We start from the raw sequence: 23,272 nt of genomic DNA, 5'->3' as shown, positions 1-23,272 counted from the left end.
ATGTACAGCATTGCCCATGTGACCTCTACCCATAGTCCGTGCCTCAGTGTAGAGCGTGATGCCCATGCACAGCATCACCCATGTGGCCTCTACCCATAGTCTCTGCTTCAGTGTAGAGCGTGGTGCCCATGCACAGCATTGCCCATGTGGTCTTGACCCATAGTCTCTGCTTCAGTGTAGAGCGTGGTTCCCATGTACAGCATCGCACATGTGGCCTCTACCCATAGTCTCTGCTTCAGTGTAGAGCATGGTGCCCATGTACAGCATCGCCCATGTGGACTCTACCCATAGTCGTGCTTCAGTGTAAAGCGACAGCATCGCCCATGTGGCCTATTCCCATAGTCTCTGCTTCAGTGTAGAGCGTGGTGCCCATGCACAGCATTGCCCATGTGACCTCGACCAATAGTCTCTGCTTCAGTGTAGAGCGTGGTGCCCATGTACAGCATGGCCCATGCGGCCTCTACCCATAGTCTCTGCTTCAGTGTAGAGCATGGTGCCCATGTACAGCATCGCCCATGTGGACTCTACCCATAGTCCGTGCTTCAGTGTAAAGCGACAGCATCGCCCATGTGGCCTATTCCCATAGTCTCTGCTTCAGTGTAGAGCGTGGTGCCCATGCACAGCATTGCCCATGTGACCTCGACCAATAGTCTCTGCTTCAGTGTAGAGCATGGTGCCCATGTACAGCATCGCCCATGTGGACTCTACCCATAGTCCGTGCTTCAGTGTAAAGCGACAGCATCGCCCATGTGGCCTATTCCCATAGTCTCTGCTTCAGTGTAGAGCGTGGTGCCCATGCACAGCATTGCCCATGTGACCTCGACCAATAGTCTCTGCTTCAGTGTAGAGTGTGGTGCCCATGTACAGCATCGCCCATGTGACCTCTACCCATAGTCCGTGCTTCAGTGTAAAGCGACAGCATCGCTCATGCGGCCTCTACCATAGTCTCTGCTTCAGTGGAGAGCGTGGTGCCCATGTACAGCATCGCTCATGCGGCCTCTACCCATAGTCCGTGCTTTAGTGTAGAGCGTGTTGCCCATGTACAGCATTGCCCATGTGACCTCTACCCATAGTCTGCGCCTTAGTGTAGAGCGTGCTGCCCATGCAGAGCATCGCCCATGTGGCCTCTACCCATAGTCCGCGCTTCAGTGTAGAGCGTGGTGCCCATGTACAGCATCGCCCATGCGGCCTCTACCCATAGTCTGTGCTTCAGTGTAGAACATGGTGCCCATGTACAGCAGTGCCCATGCGGCCTCTACCCATAGTCTGTGCTTCAGTGTAGAGCGTGGTGCCCATGTACAACATCGCTCATGCGGCCTCTACCCATAGTCCGTGCTTTAGTGTAGAGCGTGTTGCCCATGTACAGCATTGCCCATGTGACCTCTACCCATAGTCTGCGCCTCAGTGTAGAGCGTGGTGACCATGCAGAGCATCACCCATGTGGCCTCTACCCATAGTCCGCGCTTCAGTGTAGAGCGTGGTGCCCATGTACAGCATCGCCCAATGCGGCCTCTACCCATAGTATGTGCTTCAGTGTAGAGCGTGGTGCCCATGTACAGCAGTGCCCATGTGGCCTCTACCCATAGTCTGTGCTTCAGTGTAGAGCGTGGTGCCCATGTACAGCATCGCTCATGCGGCCTCTACCCATAGTCCGTGCTTTAGTGTAGAGCGTGTTGCCCATGTACAGCATTGCCCATGTGGCCTCAACCCATAGTCTCTGCTTCAGTGTAGAGCGTGGTGCCCATGTACAGCATCGCCCATGTGGCCTCTACCCATAGTCTCTGCTTCAGTGTAGAGCGTGGTGCCCATGTACAGCATCGCCCATGCGGCCTCTACCCATAGTCTGTGCTTCAGTGTAGAGCGTGGTACCCATGTACAGCATCGCTCATGCGGCCTCTACCCATAGTCTGTGCTTCAGTGTAGAGCGTGGTGCCCATGCACAGCATCGCCCATGTGGCCCCTACCCATAGTCTGTGCTTCAGTCTAGAGCGTGGTGCCCATGTACAGCATCGCCCATGTGGCCCCTACCCATAGTCTGTGCTTCAGTGTAGAGCGTGGTGCCCATGTACAGCATCGCCCATGTGGCCTCTACCCATAGTCTGTGCTTCAGTGTAGAGCGTGGTGCCCATGTACAGCATCGCCCATGCGGCCTCTACCCATAGTCTCTGCTTCAGTGTAGAGCGTGGTGCCCATGTACAGCATCGCCCATGTGGCCTCTACCCATAGTCTGTGCTTCAGTGTAGAGCATGGTGCCCATGTACAGCATCACCCATGTGTCCTCGACCCATAGTCTGTGCTTCAGTGTAGAGCGTGGTGCCCATGTACAGCATCGCCCATGTGGCCTCTACCCATAGTCTGTGCTTCAGTGTAGAATGTGGTGCCCATGTACAGCATTTCCCATGTGTCCTCGACCCATAGTCTGTGCTTCAGTGTAGAGCGTGGTGCCCATATACAGCAGCGCCCATGTGTCCTCTACCCATAGTCTCTGCTTCAGTGTAGAGCGTGTGCCCATGTACAGCAGCGCCCATGTGGCCTCTACCCATAGTCTCTGCTTCATTGTAGAGCGTGTTGCCCATGTCCAGCATTGCCCATGTGACCTCTACCCATAGTCCGTGCCTCAGTGTAGAGCGTGGTGCCCATGCAGGGCATCGCCCATGTGGCCTCTACCCATAGTCCGCACTTCGGTGTAGAGCGTGGTGCCCATGCACAGCATTGCCTATGTGGCCTCTACCCATAGTCTCTGCTTCAGTGTAGAGCATGTTGCCCATGTACAGCATTGCCCATGTGACCTCTACCCATAGTCCGTGCCTCAGTGTAGAACGTGGTGCCCATGCAGAGCATCACCCATGTGGCCTCTACCCATAGTCTCTGCTTCAGTGTAGAGCGTGGTGCCCATGTACAGCATCACCCATGCGGCCTCTACCCATAGTCTCTGCTTCAGTGTAGAGCGTGGTGCCCATGTACAGCATCACCCATGCGGCCTCTACCCATAGTCTCTGCTTCAGTGTAGAGCGTGGTGCCCATGTACAGCATCACCCATGCGGCCTCTACCCATAGTCTATGCTTCAGTGTAGAGCGTGGTGCCCATGTACAGCATCACCCATGTGGTCTCTACCCATAGTATCTGCTTCAGTGTCGAGCGTGGTGCCCATGTACAGCATCGGCCATGTTGCCTTTACCCATAGTCTGTGCTTTAGTATAGAGTGTGTTGCCCATGTACAGCATTTCCCATGTGACCTCTACCCATAGTGCAACGCCTCAGTGTAGAGCGTGGTGCCCATGCAGAGCATCGCCCATGTGGCCTCTACCCATAGTCCGCGCTTCAGTGTAGAGCATGGTGCCCATGCACAGCATCGCCCATGTGGCCTCTACCCATTGTCTCTGCTTCAGCGTACAGCGTGATGCCCATGCACAGCATCACCCATGTGGCCTCTACCCATAGTCTCTGCTTCAGTGTAGAGCGTGCTGCCCATGCATAGCATCGCCCATGTGGCCTCTACCCATAGTCTCTGCTTCAGTGTAGAGCGTGGTGCCCATGTACAGCATCGCCCATGCGGCCTCTACCCATAGTTTGTGCTTCAGTGTAGAGCGTGGTGCCCATGTACAGCATCGCTCATGTGGCCTCTATCCATAGTCTATGCTTCAGTGTAGAGCGTGGTGCCCATGTACAGCATCGCCCATGTGGCCTCTACCCATAGTCTGTGCTTCAGTGTAGAGAGTGGTGCCCATGTACAGCTTTGCCCATGTGTAATCGACCCATAGTCTGTGCTTCAGTGTAGAGCGTGGTGCCCATGTACAGCAGCGCCCATGTGGCCTCTACCCATAGTCTCTGCTTCAGTGTAGAGCGTGTGCCCATGTACAGCAGCGCCCATGTGGCCTCTACCCATAATTTCTGCTTCAGTGTAGAGCGTGTTGCCCATGTACAGCATTGCCCATGTGACCTCTACCCATAGTCCGTGCCTCAGTGTAGAGCGTGGTGCCCATGCAGGGCATCGCCCATGTGGCCTCTACCCATAGCCCGCACTTCAGTGTAGAGCGTGGTGCCCATGCCCAGCATTGCCTATATGGCCTCTACCCATAGTCTCTGCTTCAGTGTAGACCGTGTTGCCCATGTACAGCATTGCCCATGTGACCTCTACCCATAGTCCGTGCCTCAGTGTAGAGCGTGGTGCCCATGCAGAGCATCGCCCATGTGGCCTCTACCCATAGTCTCTGCTTCAGTGTGGAGCGTGGTGCCCATGTACAGCATCACCCATGCGGCTTCTACCCATAGTCTCTGCTTCAGTGTAGAGCGTGGTGCCCATGTACAGCATCACCCATGCGGCCTCTACCCATAGTGTCTGCTTCAGTGTAGAGCGTGGTGCCCATGTACAGCATCACCCATGTGGTCTCTACCCATAGTATCTGCTTCAGCGTCGAGCGTGGTGCCCATGTACAGCATCACCCATGTGGCCTTTACCCATAGTCTGTGCTTTAGTATAGAGCGTGTTGCCCATGTACAGCATTTCCCATGTGACCTCTACCCATAGTCCCCGCCTCAGTGTAGAGCGTGGTGCCCATGCAGAGCATCGCCCATGTGGCCTCTACCCATAGTCCGCGCTTCAGTGTAGAGCATGGTGCCCATGCACAGCATCGCCCATGTGGCCTCTACCCATTGTCTCTGCTTCAGTGTACAGCGTGATGCCCATGCACAGCATCACCCATGTGGCCTCTACTCATAGTCTCTGCTTCAGTGTAGAGCGTGCTGCCCATGCACAGCATCGCCCATGTGGCCTCTACCCATAGTCTCTGCTTCAGTGTAGAGCTTGGTGCCCATGTACAGCATCGCCCATGCGGCCTCTACCCATAGTCTGTGCTTCAGTGTAGAGCGTGGTGCCCATGTACAGCATCGCTCATGTGGCCTCTATCCATAGTCTCTGCTTCAGTGTAGAGCGTGGTGCCCATGCACAGCATTGCCCATGTGGACTCTACCCATAGTCCGTGCTTCAGTGTAAAGCGACAGCATCGCCCATGTGGCCTAGTCCCATAGTCTCTGCTTCAGTGTAGAGTGTGGTGCCCATGCACAGCATTGCCCATGTGACCTCGACCGATAGTCTCTGCTTCAGTGTAGACTGTGGTGCCCATGTACAGCATCGCCCATGTGACCTCTACCCATAGTCGTTGCTTCAGTGTAAAGCGACAGCATCCCTCATGCGGCCTCTAACCATGGTCTCTGCTTCAGTGGAGAGCGTGGTGCCCATGTACAGCATCGCTCATGCGGCCTCTACCCATAGTCCGTGCTTTAGTGTAGAGCGTGTTGCCCATGTACAGCATTGCCCATGTGACCTCTACCCATAGTCTGCCCCTCAGTGTAGAGCGTGCTGCCCATGCAGAGCATCGCCCATGTGGCCTCTACCCATAGTCCGCGCTTCAGTGTAGAGCGTGGTGCCCATGTACAGCATCGCCCATGCGGCCTCTACCCATAGTCTGTGCTTCAGTGTAGAACGTGGTGCCCATGTACAGCAGTGCCCATGCGGCCTCTACCCATAGTCCGTGCTTTAGTGTAGAGCGTGTTGCCCATGTACAGCATTGCCCATGTGACCTCTACCCATAGTCTGTGCCTCAGTGTAGAGCGTGGTGACCATGCAGAGCATCACCCATGTGGCCTCTACCCATAGTCCGCGCTTCAGTGTAGAGCGTGGTGCCCATGTACAGCATCGCCCAATGCAGCCTCTACCCATAGTATGTGCTTCAGTGTAGAGCGTGGTGCCCATGTACAGCAGTGCCCATGTGGCCTCTGCCCATAGTCTGTGCTTCAGTGTAGAGCGTGGTGCCCATGTACAGCATCGCTCATGCGGCCTCTACCCATAGTCCGTGCTTTAGTGTAGAGCGTGTTGCCCATGTACAGCATTGCCCATGTGACCTCTACCCATAATCCGCACCTCAGTGTAGAGCGTGGTGCCCATGTACAGCATCGCTCATGTGGCCTCTACCCATAGTCCGTGCTTCAGTGTAGAGCGTGGTGCCCATGTACAGCATTGCCCATGTGGCCTCAACCCATAGTCTCTGCTTCAGTGTAGAGCGTGGTGCCCATGTACAGCATCGCCCATGCGGCCTCTACCCATAGTCTGTGCTTCAGTGTAGAGCGTGGTGCCCATGTACAGCATCGCCCATGTGGCCTCTACCCATAGTCTGTGCTTCAGTGTAGAGCATGGTGCCCATGTACAGCATCACCCATGTGTCCTCGACCCATAGTCTGTGCTTCAGTGTAGAGCGTGGTGCCCATGTACAGCATCGCCCATGTGGCCTCTACCCATAGTCTGTGCTTCAGTGTAGAATGTGGTGCCCATGTACAGCATTTCCCATGTGTCCTCGACCCATAGTCTGTGCTTCAGTGTAGAGCGTGGTGCCCATATACAGCAGCGCCCATGTGTCCTCTACCCATAGTCTCTGCTTCAGTGTAGAGCGTGTGCCCATGTACAGCAGCGCCCATGTGGCCTCTACCCATAGTCTCTGCTTCAGTGTAGAGCGTGTTGCCCATGTCCAGCATTGCCCATGTGACCTCTACCCATAGTCTGTGCCTCAGTGTAGAGCGTGGTGCCCATGCAGGGCATCGCCCATGTGGCCTCTACCCATAGTCCGCACTTCGGTGTAGAGCGTGGTGCCCATGCACAGCATTGCCTATGTGGCCTCTACCCATAGTCTCTGCTTCAGTGTAGAGCATGTTGCCCATGTACAGCATTGCCCATGTGACCTCTACCCATAGTCCGTGCCTCAGTGTAGAACGTGGTGCCCATGCAGAGCATCACCCATGTGGCCTCTACCCATAGTCTCTGCTTCAGTGTAGAGCGTGGTGCCCATGTACAGCATCACCCATGCGGCCTCTACCCATAGTCTCTGCTTCAGTGTAGAGCGTGTTGCCCATGTACAGCATCACCCATGCGGCCTCTACCCATAGTCTCTGCTTCAGTGTAGAGCGTGGTGCCCATGTACAGCATCACCCATGCGGCCTCTACCCATAGTCTATGCTTCAGTGTAGAGCGTGGTGCCCATGTACAGCATCACCCATGTGGTCTCTACCCATAGTATCTGCTTCAGTGTCGAGCGTGGTGCCCATGTACAGCATCGGCCATGTTGCCTTTACCCATAGTCTGTGCTTTAGTATAGAGTGTGTTGCCCATGTACAGCATTTCCCATGTGACCTCTACCCATAGTGCAACGCCTCAGTGTAGAGCGTGGTGCCCATGCAGAGCATCGCCCATGTGGCCTCTACCCATAGTCCGCGCTTCAGTGTAGAGCATGGTGCCCATGCACAGCATCGCCCATGTGGCCTCTACCCATTGTCTCTGCTTCAGCGTACAGCGTGATGCCCATGCACAGCATCACCCATGTGGCCTCTACCCATAGTCTCTGCTTCAGTGTAGAGCGTGCTGCCCATGCATAGCATCGCCCATGTGGCCTCTACCCATAGTCTCTGCTTCAGTGTAGAGCGTGGTGCCCATGTACAGCATCGCCCATGCGGCCTCTACCCATAGTTTGTGCTTCAGTGTAGAGCGTGGTGCCCATGTACAGCATCGCTCATGTGGCCTCTATCCATAGTCTATGCTTCAGTGTAGAGCGTGGTGCCCATGTACAGCATCGCCCATGTGGCCTCTACCCATAGTCTGTGCTTCAGTGTAGAGCGTGGTGCCCATGTACAGCTTTGCCCATGTGTAATCGACCCATAGTCTGTGCTTCAGTGTAGAGCGTGGTGCCCATGTACAGCAGCACCCATGTGGCCTCTACCCATAGTCTCTGCTTCAGTGTAGAGCGTGTGCCCATGTACAGCAGCGCCCATGTGGCCTCTACCCATAGTTTCTGCTTCAGTGTAGAGCGTGTTGCCCATGTACAGCATTGCCCATGTGACCTCTACCCATAGTCCGTGCCTCAGTGTAGAGCGTGGTGCCCATGCAGGGCATCGCCCATGTGGCCTCTACCCATAGCCCGCACTTCAGTGTAGAGCGTGGTGCCCATGCCCAGCATTGCCTATATGGCCTCTACCCATAGTCTCTGCTTCAGTGTAGACCGTGTTGCCCATGTACAGCATTGCCCATGTGACCTCTACCCATAGTCCGTGCCTCAGTGTAGAGCGTGGTGCCCATGCAGAGCATCGCCCATGTGGCCTCTACCCATAGTCTCTGCTTCAGTGTGGAGCGTGGTGCCCATGTACAGCATCACCCATGCGGCTTCTACCCATAGTCTCTGCTTCAGTGTAGAGCGTGGTGCCCATGTACAGCATCACCCATGCGGCCTCTACCCATAGTGTCTGCTTCAGTGTAGAGCGTGGTGCCCATGTACAGCATCACCCATGTGGTCTCTACCCATAGTATCTGCTTCAGCGTCGAGCGTGGTGCCCATGTACAGCATCACCCATGTGGCCTTTACCCATAGTCTGTGCTTTAGTATAGAGCGTGTTGCCCATGTACAGCATTTCCCATGTGACCTCTACCCATAGTCCCCGCCTCAGTGTAGAGCGTGGTGCCCATGCAGAGCATCGCCCATGTGGCCTCTACCCATAGTCCGCGCTTCAGTGTAGAGCATGGTGCCCATGCACAGCATCGCCCATGTGGCCTCTACCCATTGTCTCTGCTTCAGTGTACAGCGTGATGCCCATGCACAGCATCACCCATGTGGCCTCTACTCATAGTCTCTGCTTCAGTGTAGAGCGTGCTGCCCATGCACAGCATCGCCCATGTGGCCTCTACCCATAGTCTCTGCTTCAGTGTAGAGCTTGGTGCCCATGTACAGCATCGCCCATGCGGCCTCTACCCATAGTCTGTGCTTCAGTGTAGAGCGTGGTGCCCATGTACAGCATCGCTCATGTGGCCTCTATCCATAGTCTCTGCTTCAGTGTAGAGCGTGGTGCCCATGCACAGCATTGCCCATGTGGACTCTACCCATAGTCCGTGCTTCAGTGTAAAGCGACAGCATCGCCCATGTGGCCTAGTCCCATAGTCTCTGCTTCAGTGTAGAGTGTGGTGCCCATGCACAGCATTGCCCATGTGACCTCGACCGATAGTCTCTGCTTCAGTGTAGACTGTGGTGCCCATGTACAGCATCGCCCATGTGACCTCTACCCATAGTCGTTGCTTCAGTGTAAAGCGACAGCATCCCTCATGCGGCCTCTAACCATGGTCTCTGCTTCAGTGGAGAGCGTGGTGCCCATGTACAGCATCGCTCATGCGGCCTCTACCCATAGTCCGTGCTTTAGTGTAGAGCGTGTTGCCCATGTACAGCATTGCCCATGTGACCTCTACCCATAGTCTGCCCCTCAGTGTAGAGCGTGCTGCCCATGCAGAGCATCGCCCATGTGGCCTCTACCCATAGTCCGCGCTTCAGTGTAGAGCGTGGTGCCCATGTACAGCATCGCCCATGCGGCCTCTACCCATAGTCTGTGCTTCAGTGTAGAACGTGGTGCCCATGTACAGCAGTGCCCATGCGGCCTCTACCCATAGTCCGTGCTTTAGTGTAGAGCGTGTTGCCCATGTACAGCATTGCCCATGTGACCTCTACCCATAGTCTGTGCCTCAGTGTAGAGCGTGGTGACCATGCAGAGCATCACCCATGTGGCCTCTACCCATAGTCCGCGCTTCAGTGTAGAGCGTGGTGCCCATGTACAGCATCGCCCAATGCAGCCTCTACCCATAGTATGTGCTTCAGTGTAGAGCGTGGTGCCCATGTACAGCAGTGCCCATGTGGCCTCTGCCCATAGTCTGTGCTTCAGTGTAGAGCGTGGTGCCCATGTACAGCATCGCTCATGCGGCCTCTACCCATAGTCCGTGCTTTAGTGTAGAGCGTGTTGCCCATGTACAGCATTGCCCATGTGACCTCTACCCATAATCCGCACCTCAGTGTAGAGCGTGGTGCCCATGTACAGCATCGCTCATGTGGCCTCTACCCATAGTCCGTGCTTCAGTGTAGAGCGTGGTGCCCATGTACAGCATTGCCCATGTGGCCTCAACCCATAGTCTCTGCTTCAGTGTAGAGCGTGGTGCCCATGTACAGCATCGCCCATGCGGCCTCTACCCATAGTCTGTGCTTCAGTGTAGAGCGTGGTGCCCATTTACAGCATCGCTCATGCGGCCTCTACCCATAGTCCGTGCTTCAGTGTAGAGCGTGGTGCCCATGTACAGCATTGTCCATGTGGCCTCTACCCATAGTCTCTGCTTCAGTGTAGAGCGTGGTGCCCATGTACAGCATCGCCCATGCGGCCTCTACCCATAGTCTGTGCTTCAGTGTAGAGCGTGGTGCCCATGTACAGCATCGCTCATGCGGCCTCTACCCATAGTCTGTGCTTCAATGTAGAGCGTGGTGCCCATGCACAGCATCGTCCATGTGGCCCCTACCCATAGTCTATGCTTCAGTCTAGAGCATGGTGCCCATGTACAGCATCGCCCATGTGGCCCCTACCCATAGTCTGTGCTTCAGTGTAGAGCGTGGTGCCCATGTACAGCATCGCCCATGTGGCCTCTACCCATAGTCTGTGCTTCAGTGTAGAGCGTGGTGCCCATGTACAGCATCGCCCATGTGGCCTCTACCCATAGTCTGTGCTTCAGTGTAGAGCGTGGTGCCCATGTACAGCATCGCCCATGTGGCCTCTACCCATAGTGTGTGCTTCAGTGTAGAGCGTGGTGCCCATGTACAGCATCGCCCATGTGGCCTCTACCCATAGTCTGTGCTTCAGTGTAGAGCATGATGCCCATTTACAGCATCACCCATGCGGCCTCTACCCATAGTCTGTGCTTCAGTGTAGAGCGTGGTGCCCATGTACAGCATTGCCCATGTGTCCTCGACCCATAGTCTGTGCTTCAGTGTAGAGCGTGGTGCCCATGTACAGCATTGCCCATGTGACCTCTACCCATAGTCCGTGCCTCAGTGTAGAGCGTGATGCCCATGCACAGCATCACCCATGTGGCCTCTACCCATAGTCTCTGCTTCAGTGTAGAGCGTGGTGCCCATGCACAGCATTGCCCATGTGGTCTTGACCCATAGTCTCTGCTTCAGTGTAGAGCGTGGTGCCCATGTACAGCATCGCCCATGTGGCCTCTACCCATAGTCTCTGCTTCAGTGTAGAGCATGGTGCCCATGTACAGCATCGCCCATGTGGACTCTACCCATAGTCCGTGCTTCAGTGTAAAGCGACAGCATCGCCCATGTGGCCTATTCCCATAGTCTCTGCTTCAGTGTAGAGCGTGGTGCCCATGCACAGCATTGCCCATGTGACCTCGACCAATAGTCTCTGCTTCAGTGTAGAGCGTGGTGCCCATGTACAGCATGGCCCATGCGGCTTCTACCCATAGTCTCTGCTTCAGTGTAGAGCATGGTGCCCATGTACAGCATCGCCCATGTGGACTCTACCCATAGTCCGTGCTTCAGTGTAAAGCGACAGCATCGCCCATGTGGCCTATTCCCATAGTCTCTGCTTCAGTGTAGAGCGTGGTGCCCATGCACAGCATTGCCCATGTGACCTCGACCAATAGTCTCTGCTTCAGTGTAGAGTGTGGTGCCCATGTACAGCATCGCCCATGTGACCTCTACCCATAGTCCGTGCTTCAGTGTAAAGCGACAGCATCGCTCATGCGGCCTCTACCATAGTCTCTGCTTCAGTGGAGAGCGTGGTGCCCATGTACAGCATCGCTCATGCAGCCTCTACCCATAGTCCGTGCTTTAGTGTAGAGCGTGTTGCCCATGTACAGCATTGCCCATGTGACCTCTACCCATAGTCTGCGCCTCAGTGTAGAGCGTGCTGCCCATGCAGAGCATCGCCCATGTGGCCTCTACCCATAGTCCGCGCTTCAGTGTAGAGCGTGGTGCCCATGTACAGCATCGCCCATGCGGCCTCTACCCATAGTCTGTGCTTCAGTGTAGAACGTGGTGCCCATGTACAGCAGTGCCCATGCGGCCTCTACCCATAGACTGTGCTTCAGTGTAGAGCGTGGTGCCCATGTACAACATCGCTCATGCGGCCTCTACCCATAATCCGTGCTTTAGTGTAGAGCGTGTTGCCCATGTACAGCATTTCCCATGTGACCTCTACCCATAGTCTGCGCCTCAGTGTAGAGCGTGGTGACCATGCAGAGCATCACCCATGTGGCCTCTACCCATAGTCCGCGCTTCAGTGTAGAGCGTGGTGCCCATGTACAGCATCGCCCAATGCGGCCTCTACCCATAGTATGTGCTTCAGTGTAGAGCGTGGTGCCCATGTACAGCAGTGCCCATGTGGCCTCTACCCATAGTCTGTGCTTCAGTGTAGAGCGTGGTGCCCATGTACAGCATCGCTCATGCGGCCTCTACCCATAGTCCGTGCTTTAGTGTAGAGCGTGTTGCCCATGTACAGCATTGCCGATGTGGCCTCAACCCATAGTCTCTGCTTCAGCGTACAGCGTGATGCCCATGCACAGCATCACCCATGTGGCCTCTACCCATAGTCTCTGCTTCAGTGTAGAGCGTGCTGCCCATGCATAGCATCGCCCATGTGGCCTCTACCCATAGTCTCTGCTTCAGTGTAGAGCGTGGTGCCCATGTACAGCATCGCCCATGTGGCCTCTACCCATAGTCTGTGCTTCAGTGTAGAGCGTGGTGCCCATGTACAGCATCGCTCATGCGGCCTCTACCCATAGTCCGTGCTTTAGTGTAGAGCGTGTTGCCCATGTACAGCATTGCCCATGTGGCCTCAACCCATAGTCTCTGCTTCAGTGTAGAGCGTGGTGCCCATGTACAGCATCGCCCATGTGGCCTCTACCCATAGTCTCTGCTTCAGTGTAGAGCGTGGTGCCCATGTACAGCATCGCCCATGCGGCCTCTACCCATAGTCTGTGCTTCAGTGTAGAGCGTGGTGCCCATGTACAGCATCGCTCATGCGGCCTCTACCCATAGTCTGTGCTTCAGTGTAGAGCGTGGTGCCCATGTACAGCATCGCCCATGTGGCCCCTACCCATAGTCTGTGCTTCAGTGTAGAGCGTGGTGCCCATGTACAGCATCGCCCATGTGGCCTCTACCCATAGTCTGTGCTTCAGTGTAGAGCGTGGTGCCCATGTACAGCATCGCCCATGCGGCCTCTACCCATAGTCTCTGCTTCAGTGTAGAGCGTGGTGCCCATGTACAGCATCGCCCATGTGGCCTCTAACCATAGTCTGTGCTTCAGTGTAGAGCATGGTGCCCATGTACAGCATCACCCATGTGTCCTCGACCCATAGTCTGTGCTTCAGTGTAGAGCGTGGTGCCCATGTACAGCATCGCCCATGTGGCCTCTACCCATAGTCTGTGCTTCAGTGTAGAGCGTGGTGCCCATGTACAGCATTTCCCATGTGTCCTCGACCCATAGTCTGTGCTTCAGTGTAGAGCGTGGTGCCCATGTACAGCAGCGCCCATGTGGCCTCTACCCATAGTCTCTGCTTCAGTGTAGAGCGTGTTGCCCATGTCCAGCATTGCCCATGTGACCTCTACCCATAGTCCGTGCCTCAGTGTAGAGCGTGGTGCCCATGTACAGCATCGCCCATGTGGCCTCTACCCATAGTCTGTGCTTCAGTGTAGAGCGTGGTGCCCATGTACAGCATTTCCCATGTGTCCTCGACCCATAGTCTGTGCTTCAGTGTAGAGCGTGTGCCCATGTACAGCAGCGCCCATGTGGCCTCTACCCATAGTCTCTGCTTCAGTGTAGAGCGTGTTGCCCATGTCCAGCATTGCCCATGTGACCTCTACCCATAGTCCGTGCCTCAGTGTAGAGCGTGGTGCCCATGCAGGGCATCGCCCATGTGGCCTCTACCCATAGTCCGCACTTCGGTGTAGAGCGTGGTGCCCATGCACAGCATTGCCTATGTGGCCTCTACCCATAGTCTCTGCTTCAGTGTAGAGCATGTTGCCCATGTACAGCATTGCCCATGTGACCTCTACCCATAGTCCGTGCCTCAGTGTAGAACGTGGTGCCCATGCAGAGCATCACCCATGTGGCCTCTACCCATAGTCTCTGCTTCAGTGTAGAGCGTGGTGCCCATGTACAGCATCACCCATGCGGCCTCTACCCATAGTCTCTGCTTCAGTGTAGAGCGTGGTGCCCATGTACAGCATCACCCATGCGGCCTCTACCCATAGTCTGCTTCAGTGTAGAGCGTCGTGCCCATGTACAGCATCACCCATGCGGCCTCTACCCATAGTCTCTGCTTCAGTGTAGAGCGTGGTGCCCATGTACAGCATCACCCATGTGGTCTCTACCCATAGTATCTGCTTCAGTGTCGAGCGTGGTGCCCATGTACAGCATCGGCCATGTTGCCTTTACCCATAGTCTGTGCTTTAGTATAGAGTGTGTTGCCCATGTACAGCATTTCCCATGTGACCTCTACCCATAGTGCAACGCCTCAGTGTAGAGCGTGGTGCCCATGCAGAGCATCGCCCATGTGGCCTCTACCCATAGTCCGCGCTTCAGTGTAGAGCATGGTGCCCATGCACAGCATCGCCCATGTGGCCTCTACCCATTGTCTCTGCTTCAGCGTACAGCGTGATGCCCATGCACAGCATCACCCATGTGGCCTCTACCCATAGTCTCTGCTTCAGTGTAGAGCGTGCTGCCCATGCATAGCATCGCCCATGTGGCCTCTACCCATAGTCTCTGCTTCAGTGTAGAGCGTGGTGCCCATGTACAGCATCGCCCATGCGGCCTCTACCCATAGTTTGTGCTTCAGTGTAGAGCGTGGTGCCCATGTACAGCATCGCTCATGTGGCCTCTATCCATAGTCTCTGCTTCAGTGTAGAGCGTGGTGCCCATGCACAGCATTGCCCATGTGGCCTCGACCCATAGTCTCTGCTTCAGTGTAGAGCGTGGTGCCCATGTACAGCATCGCCCATGTGGCCTCTACCCATAGTCCGTGCTTCAGTGTAAAGCGACAGCATCGCCCATGTGGCCTATTCCCATAGTCTCTGCTTCAGTGTAGAGCGTGGTGCCCATGCACAGCATTGCCCATGTGGCCTCGACCGATAGTCTCTGCTTCAGTGTAGAGTGTGGTGCCCATGTACAGCATTGCCCATGTGGCCTCTACCCATAGTACGTGCTTCAGTGTAAAGCGACAGCATCGCTCATGCGGCCTCTAACCATAGTCTCTGCTTCAGTGGAGAGCGTGGTGCCCATGTACAGCATCGCTCATGTGGCCTCTACCCATAGTCCGTGCTTTAGTGTAGAGCGTGTTGGCCATGTACAGCATTGCCCATGTGACCTCTACCCATCGTCTGCGCCTCAGTGTAGAGCGTGCTGCCCATGCAGAGCATCGCCCATGTGGCCTCTACCCATAGTCCGTGCTTCAGTGTAGAGCGTGGTGCCCATGTACAGCATCGCCCATGCGGCCTCTACCCATAGTCTGTGCTTCAGTGTAGAACGTCGTGCCCATGTACAGCAGTGCCCATGCGGCCTCTACCCATAGTCTGTGCTTCAGTGTAGAGGGTGGTGCCCATGTACAGCATCGCTCATGCGGCCTCTACCCATAGTCCGTGCTTCAGTGGAGAGCGTGGTGCCCATGTACAGCATCGCTCATGCGGCCTCTACCCATAGTCCGTGCTTTAGTGTAGAGCGTGTTGCCCATGTACAGCATTGCCCATGTGACCTCTACCCATAGTCCGCGCCTCAGTGTAGAGCGTGGTGCCCATGTACAGCATCGCTCATGTGGCCTCTACCCATAGTCTGTGCTTCAGTGTAGAGCGTGGTGCCCATGTACAGCATTGCCCATGTGGCCTCAACCCATAGTCTCTGCTTCAGTGTAGAGCGTGGTGCCCATGTACAGCATCGCCCATGTGGCCTCTACCCATAATCTCTGCTTCTGTGTAGAGCGTGGTGCCCATGTACAGCATCGCCCATGCGGCTCTACCCATAGTATGTGCTTCAGTGTAGAGCGTGGTGCCCATGTACAGCATCGCTCATGTGGCCTCTACCCATAGTCTGTGCTTCAGTGTAGAGCGTGGTGCCCATGCACAGCATCGCCCATGTGGCCCCTACCCATAGTCTATGCTTCAGTCTAGAGCATGGTGCCCATGTACAGCATCGCCCATGTGGCCTCTACCCATAGTCTTTGCTTCAGTGTAGAGCGTGGTGCCCATGTACAGCATCGCCCATGTGGCCTCTACCCATAGTCTGTGCTTCAGTGTAGAGCGTGGTGCCCATGTACAGCATCGCCCATGCGGCCTCTACCCATAGTCTGTGCTTCAGTGTAGAGCATGGTGCCCATGTACAGCATCGCCCATGTGGCCTCTACCCATAGTCTGTGCTTCAGTGTAGAGCGTGCTGCCCATGTACAGCATTGCCCATGTGGCCTCTACCCATAGTCTCTGCTTCAGTGTAGAGCGTGGGCCCATGTACAGCAGCTCCCATGTGGCCTCTACCCATAGTCTCTGCTTCAGTGTAGAGCGTGCTGCCCATGTACAGCATCGCCCATGTGGCCTCTACCCATAGTCTGTGCTTCAGTGTAGAGCGTGGTGCCCATGTACAGCAGCGCCCATGTGGTGGCTACCCATAGTCTCTGCTTCAGTGTAGAGCGTGGTGCTCATGTACAGCAGTGCCCATGTGGCCTCTACCCATATTCTGTGCTTCAGTGTAGAGCTTGGTGCCCATGTACAGCATCGCTCATGCGGCCTCTACCTATAGTCCGTGCTTTAGTGTAGAGCGTGTTGCCCATGTACAGCATTGCCCATGTGACCTCTACCCATAGTCCGTGCCTCAGTGTAGAGCGTGGTGCCCATGTACAGCATCGCTCATGTGGCCTCTACCGTGGTGCCCATGCACAGCATCGCCCATGTGGCCCCTACCCATAGTCTATGCTTCAGTCTAGAGCGTGGTGCCCATGTACAGCATTGCCCATGTGGCCTCAACCCATAGTCTCTGCTTCAGTGTAGAGCGTGGTGCCCATGTACAGCATCGCCCATGTGGCCTCTACCCATAGTCTCTGCTTCAGTGTAGAGCGTGGTGCCCATGTACAGCATCGCCCATGCGGCCTCTACCCATAGTCTGTGCTTCAGTGTAGAGCGTGGTGCCCATGTACAGCATCGCTCATGTGGCCTCTACCCATAGTCTCTGCTTCAGTGTAGAGCGTGGTGCCCATGTACAGCATCGCCCATGCGGCCTCTACCCATAGTCTGTGCTTCAGTGTAGAGCGTGGTGCCCATGTACAGCATCGCTCATGTGGCCTCTACCGTGGTGCCCATGCACAGCATCGCCCATGTGGCCACTACCCATAGTCTATGCTTCAGTCTAGAGCGTGGTGCCCATGTACAGCATTGCCCATGTGGCCTCAACCCATAGTCTCTGCTTCAGTGTAGAGCGTGGTGCCCATGTACAGCATCGCCCATGTGGCCTCTACCCATAGTCTCTGATTCAGTGTAGAGCGTGGTGCCCATGTACAGCATCGCCCATGCGGCCTCTACCCATAGTCTGTGCTTCAGTGTAGAGCGTGGTGCCCATGTACAGCATCGCTCATGTGGCTTCTACCCATAGTCTGTGCTTCCGTTTAGAGCGTGGGCCCATGTACAGCATCGCCCATGTTGCATCTACCCATAGTTTCTGCTTCAGTGTAGAGCGTGGTGCCCATGCACAGCATCGCCCATGTGGCCTCTACCCATAGTCTCTGCTTCAGTGTAGAGCGTGGTGCCCATGTACAGCATCTCCCATGCGGCCTCTACCCATAGTCTGTGCTTCAGTGTAGAGCCTGGTGCCCATGTACAGCATCGCTCATGTGGCCTCTACCTATAGTCTGTGCTTCAGTGTAGAGCGTGGTGCCCATGCACAGCATCGCCCATGTGGCCCCTACCCATAGTCTATGCTTCAGTCTAGAGCATGGTGCCCATGTACAGCATCGCCCATGTGGCCTCTACCCATAGTCTGTGCTTCAGTGTAGAGCGTGGTGCCCATGTACAGCATCGCCCATGTGGCCTCTACCCATAGTCTGTGCTTCAGTGTAGAGCGTGGTGCCCATGTACAGCATCGCCCATGCGGCCTCTACCCATAGTCTGTGCTTCAGTGTAGAGCGTGGTGCCCATGTACAGCATCGCCCATGTGGCCTCTACCCATAGTCTGTGCTTCAGTGTAGAGCGTGGTGCCCATGTACAGCATCGCCCATGTGGCCTCTACCCATAGTCTGTGCTTCAGTGTAGAGCGTGGTGCCCATGTACAGCATTGCCCATGTGGCCTCTACCCATAGTCTCTGCTTCAGTGTAGAGAGTGGGCCCATGTACAGCAGCTCCCATGTGGCCTCTACCCATAGTCTCTGCTTCAGTGTAGAGCGTGCTGCCCATGTACAGCATCGCCCATGTGGCCTCTACCCATAGTCTCTGCTTCAGTGTAGAGCGTGGTGCCCATGTACAGCAGCGCCCATGTGGTGGCTACCCATAGTCTCTGCTTCAGTGTAGAGCGTGGTGCTCATGTACAGCAGTGCCCATGTGGCCTCTACCCATAGTCTGTGCTTCAGTGTAGAGCGTGGTGCCCATGTACAGCATCGCCCATGTGGCCTCTACCCATAGTCTGTGCTTCAGTGTAGAGCGTGGTGCCCATGTACAGCATCGCTCATGTGGCCTCTACCCATAGTCTGTGCTTCAGTGTAGAGCATGGTGCCTATGTACAGCATTGCCCATGTGGCCTCAACCCATAGTCTCTGCTTCAGTGTAGAGCGTGGTGCCCATGTACAGCATCGCCCATGTGGCCTCTACCCATAGTCTCTGCTTCAGTGTAGAGCGTGGTGCCCATGTACAGCATCGCCCATGCGGCCTCTACCCATAGTCTGTGCTTCAGTGTAGAGCGTGGTGCCCATGTACAGCATCGTTCATGTGGCCTCTACCGTGGTGCCCATGCACAGCATCGCCCATGTGGCCCCTACCCATAGTCTATGCTTCAGTCTAGAGCGTGGTGCCCATGTACAGCATTGCCCATGTGGCCTCAACCCATAGTCTCTGCTTCAGTGTAGAGCGTGGTGCCCATGTACAGCATCGCCCATGTGGCCTCTACCCATAGTCTCTGCTTCAGTGTAGAGCGTGGTGCCCATGTACAGCATCGCCCATGCGGCCTCCACCCATAGTCTGTGCTTCAGTGTAGAGCGTGGTGCCCATGTACAGCATCGCTCATGTGGCTTCTACCCATAGTCTGTGCTTCAGTGTAGAGCGTCGGCCCATGTACAGCATCGCCCATGTGGCCTCTACCCATAGTTTCTGCTTCAGTGTAGAGCGTGGTGCCCATGCACAGCATCGCCCATGTGGCCTCTACCCATAGTCTCTGCTTCAGTGTAGAGCGTGGTGCCCATGTACAGCATCGCCCATGCGGCCTCTACCCATAGTCTGTGCTTCAGTGTAGAGCGTGGTGCTCATGTACAGCATCGCTCATGTGGCCTCTACCCATAGTCTGTGCTTCAGTGTAGAGCGTGGTGCCCATGCACAGCATCGCCCATGTGGCCCCTACCCATAGTCTGTGCTTCAGTCTAGAGCGTGGTGCCCATGTACAGCATCGCCCATGTGGCCTCTACCCATAGTCTGTGCTTCAGTGTAGAGCGTAGTGCCCATGTACAGCATTGCCCATGTGGCCTCTACCCATAGTCTCTGCTTCAGTGTACAGCGTGGGCCCATGTACAGCAGCTCCCATGTGGCCTCTACCCATAGTCTCTGCTTCAGTGTAGAGCGTGCTGCCCATGTACAGCATCGCCCATGTGGCCTCTACCCATAGTCTGTGCTTCAGTGTAGAGCGTGGTGCCCATGTACAGCAGCGCCCATGTGGTGGCTTCCCATAGTCTCTGCTTCAGTGTAGAGCGTGGTGCTCATGTACAGCAGTGCCCATGTGGCCTCTACCCATAGTCTGTGCTTCAGTGTAGAGCTTGGTGCCCATGTACAGCATCGCTCAGGCAGCCTCTACCTATAGTCCGTGCTTTAGGGTAGAGCGTGTTGCCCATGTACAGCATTGCCCATGTGACCTCTACCCATAGTCCGCGCCTCAGTGTAGAGTGTGGTGCCCATGTACAGCATCGCTCATGTGGCCTCTACCCATAGTCTGTGCTTCAGTGTAGAGCATGGTGCCTATGTACAGCATTGCCCATGTGGCCTCAACCCATAGTCTCTGCTTCAGTGTAGAGCGTGGTGCCCATGTACAACATCGCCCATGTGGCCTCTACCCATAGTCTCTGCTTCAGTGTAGAGCGTGGTGCCCATGTACAGCATCGCCCATGCGGCCTCTACCCATAGTCTGTGCTTCAGTGTAGAGCGTGGTGCCCATGTACAGCATCGTTCATGTGGCCTCTACCGTGGTGCCCATGCACAGCATCGCCCATGTGGCCCCTACCCATAGTCTATGCTTCAGTCTAGAGCGTGGTGCCCATGTACAGCATTGCCCATGTGGCCTCAACCCATAGTCTCTGCTTCAGTGTAGAGCGTGATGCCCATGTACAGCATCGCCCATGTGGCCTCTACCCATAGTCTCTGCTTCAGTGTAGAGCGTGGTGCCCATGTACAGCATCGCCCATGTGGCCTCTACCCATAGTCTCTGCTTCAGTGTAGAGCGTGGTGCCCATGTACAGCATCGCCCATGCGGCCTCTACCCATAGTCTGTGCTTCAGTGTAGAGCGTGGTGCCCATGTACAGCATCGTTCATGTGGCCTCTACCGTGGTGCCCATGCACAGCATCGCCCATGTGGCCCCTACCCATAGTCTATGCTTCAGTCTAGAGCGTGGTGCCCATGTACAGCATTGCCCATGTGGCCTCAACCCATAGTCTCTGCTTCAGTGTAGAGCGTGGTGCCCATGTACAGCATCGCCCATGTGGCCTTTACCCATAGTCTCTGCTTCAGTGTAGAGCGTGGTGCCCATGTACAGCATCGCCCATGCGGCCTCTACCCATAGTTTCTGCTTCAGTGTAGAGCGTGGTGCCCATGCACAGCATCGCCCATGTGGCCTCTACCCATAGTCTCTGCTTCAGTGTAGAGCGTGGTGCCCATGTACAGCATCGCCCATGCGGCCTCTACCCATAGTCTGTGCTTCAGTGTAGAGCGTGGTGCTCATGTACAGCATCGCTCATGTGGCCTCTACCCATAGTCTGTGCTTCAGTGTAGAGCGTGGTGCCCATGCACAGCATCGCCCATGTGGCCCCTACCCATAGTCTGTGCTTCAGTCTAGAGCGTGGTGCCCATGTACAGCATCACCCATGTGGCCTCTACCCATAGTCTGTGCTTCAGTGTAGAGCGTAGTGCCCATGTACAGCATTGCCCATGTGGCCTCTACCCATAGTCTCTGCTTCAGTGTAGAGCGTGGGCCCATGTACAGCAGCTCCCATGTGGCCTCTACCCATAGTCTCTGCTTCAGTGTAGAGCGTGCTGCCCATGTACAGCATCGCCCATGTGGCCTCTACCCATAGTCTGTGCTTCAGTGTAGAGCGTGGTGCCCATGTACAGCAGCGCCCATGTGGTGGCTTCCCATAGTCTCTGCTTCAGTGTAGAGCGTGGTGCTCATGTACAGCAGTGCCCATGTGGCCTCTACCCATAGTCTGTGCTTCAGTGTAGAGCTTGGTGCCCATGTACAGCATCGCTCAGGCAGCCTCTACCTATAGTCCGTGCTTTAGGGTAGAGCGTGTTGCCCATGTACAGCATTGCCCATGTGACCTCTACCCATAGTCCGCGCCTCAGTGTAGAGTGTGGTGCCCATGTACAGCATCGCTCATGTGGCCTCAACCCATAGTCTCTGCTTCAGTGTAGAGCGTGGTGCCCATGTACAGCATCGCCCATGTGGCCTCTACCCATAGTCTCTGCTTCAGTGTAGAGCGTGGTGCCCATGTACAGCATCGCCCATGCGGCCTCTACCCATAGTCTGTGCTTCAGTGTAGAGCGTGGTGCCCATGTACAGCATCGTTCATGTGGCCTCTACCGTGGTGCCCATGCACAGCATCGCCCATGTGGCCCCTACCCATAGTCTATGCTTCAGTCTAGAGCGTTGTGCCCATGTACAGCATTGCCCATGTGGCCTCAACCCATAGTCTCTGCTTCAGTGTAGAGCGTGGTGCCCATGTACAGCATCGCCCATGCGGCCTCTACCCATAGTCTGTGCTTCAGTGTAGAGCGTGGTGCCCATGTACAGCATCGCTCATGTGGCTTCTACCCATAGTCTGTGCTTCAGTGTAGAGCGTCGGCCCATGTACAGCATCGCCCATGTGGCCTCTACCCATAGTTTCTGCTTCAGTGTAGAGCGTGGTGCCCATGCACAGCATCGCCCATGTGGCCTCTACCCATAGTCTCTGCTTCAGTGTAGAGCGTGGTGCCCATGTACAGCATCGCCCATGCGGCCTCTACCCATAGTCTGTGCTTCAGTGTAGAGCGTGGTGCTCATGTACAGCATCGCTCATGTGGCCTCTACCCATAGTCTGTGCTTCAGTGTAGAGCGTGGTGCCCATGCACAGCATCGCCCATGTGGCCCCTACCCATAGTCTGTGCTTCAGTCTAGAGCGTGGTGCCCATGTACAGCATCGCCCATGTGGCCTCTACCCATAGTCTGTGCTTCAGTGTAGAGCGTGGTGCCCATGTACAGCATCGCCCATGTGGCCTCTACCCATAGTCTGTGCTTCAGTGTAGAGCGTGGTGCCCATGTACAGCATCCCCCATGCGGCCTCTACCCATAGTCTGTGCTTCAGTGTAGAGCGTGGTGCCCATGTACAGCATCGCTCATGTGGCCTCTACCCATAGTCTATGCTTCAGTGTAGAGCATGGTGCCCATGTACAGCATTGCCCATGTGGCCTCTACCCATAGTCTCTGCTTCAGTGTAGAGCGTGGGCCCATGTACAGCAGCTCCCATGTGGCCTCCACCCATAGTCTCTGCTTCAGTGTAGAGCATGCTGCCCATGTACAGCATCGCCCATGTGGCCTCTACCCATAGTCTGTGCTTCAGTGTAGAGCATGGTGCCCATGTACAGCAGCGCCCATGTGGTGGCTACCCATAGTCTCTGCTTCAGTGTAGAGCGTGGTGCTCATGTACAGCAGTGCCCATGTGGCCTCTAGCCATAATCTGTGCTTCAGTGTAGAGCTTGGTGCCCATGTACAGCATCACTCATGCGGCCTCTACCTATAGTCTGTGCTTTAGTGTAGAGCGTGTTGCCCATGTACAGCATTGCCCATGTGACCTCTACCCATAGTCTGCGCCTCAGTGTAGAGTGTGGTGCCCATGTACAGCATCGCTCATGTGGCCTCTACCCATAGTCTGTGCTTCAGTGTAGAGTGTGGTGCCCATGTACAGCATTGCCCATGTGGCCTAAACCCATAGTCT

Source organism: Ambystoma mexicanum, chromosome 14, assembly GCF_040938575.1.
Source record: "Ambystoma mexicanum isolate Mex_15411 chromosome 14, UKY_AmexF1_1, whole genome shotgun sequence".
NCBI lineage: Eukaryota > Metazoa > Chordata > Amphibia > Caudata > Ambystomatidae > Ambystoma > Ambystoma mexicanum.
The sequence above is the reverse complement of the archived record's forward strand: the minus strand, read 5'-3'. Positions refer to the sequence as shown.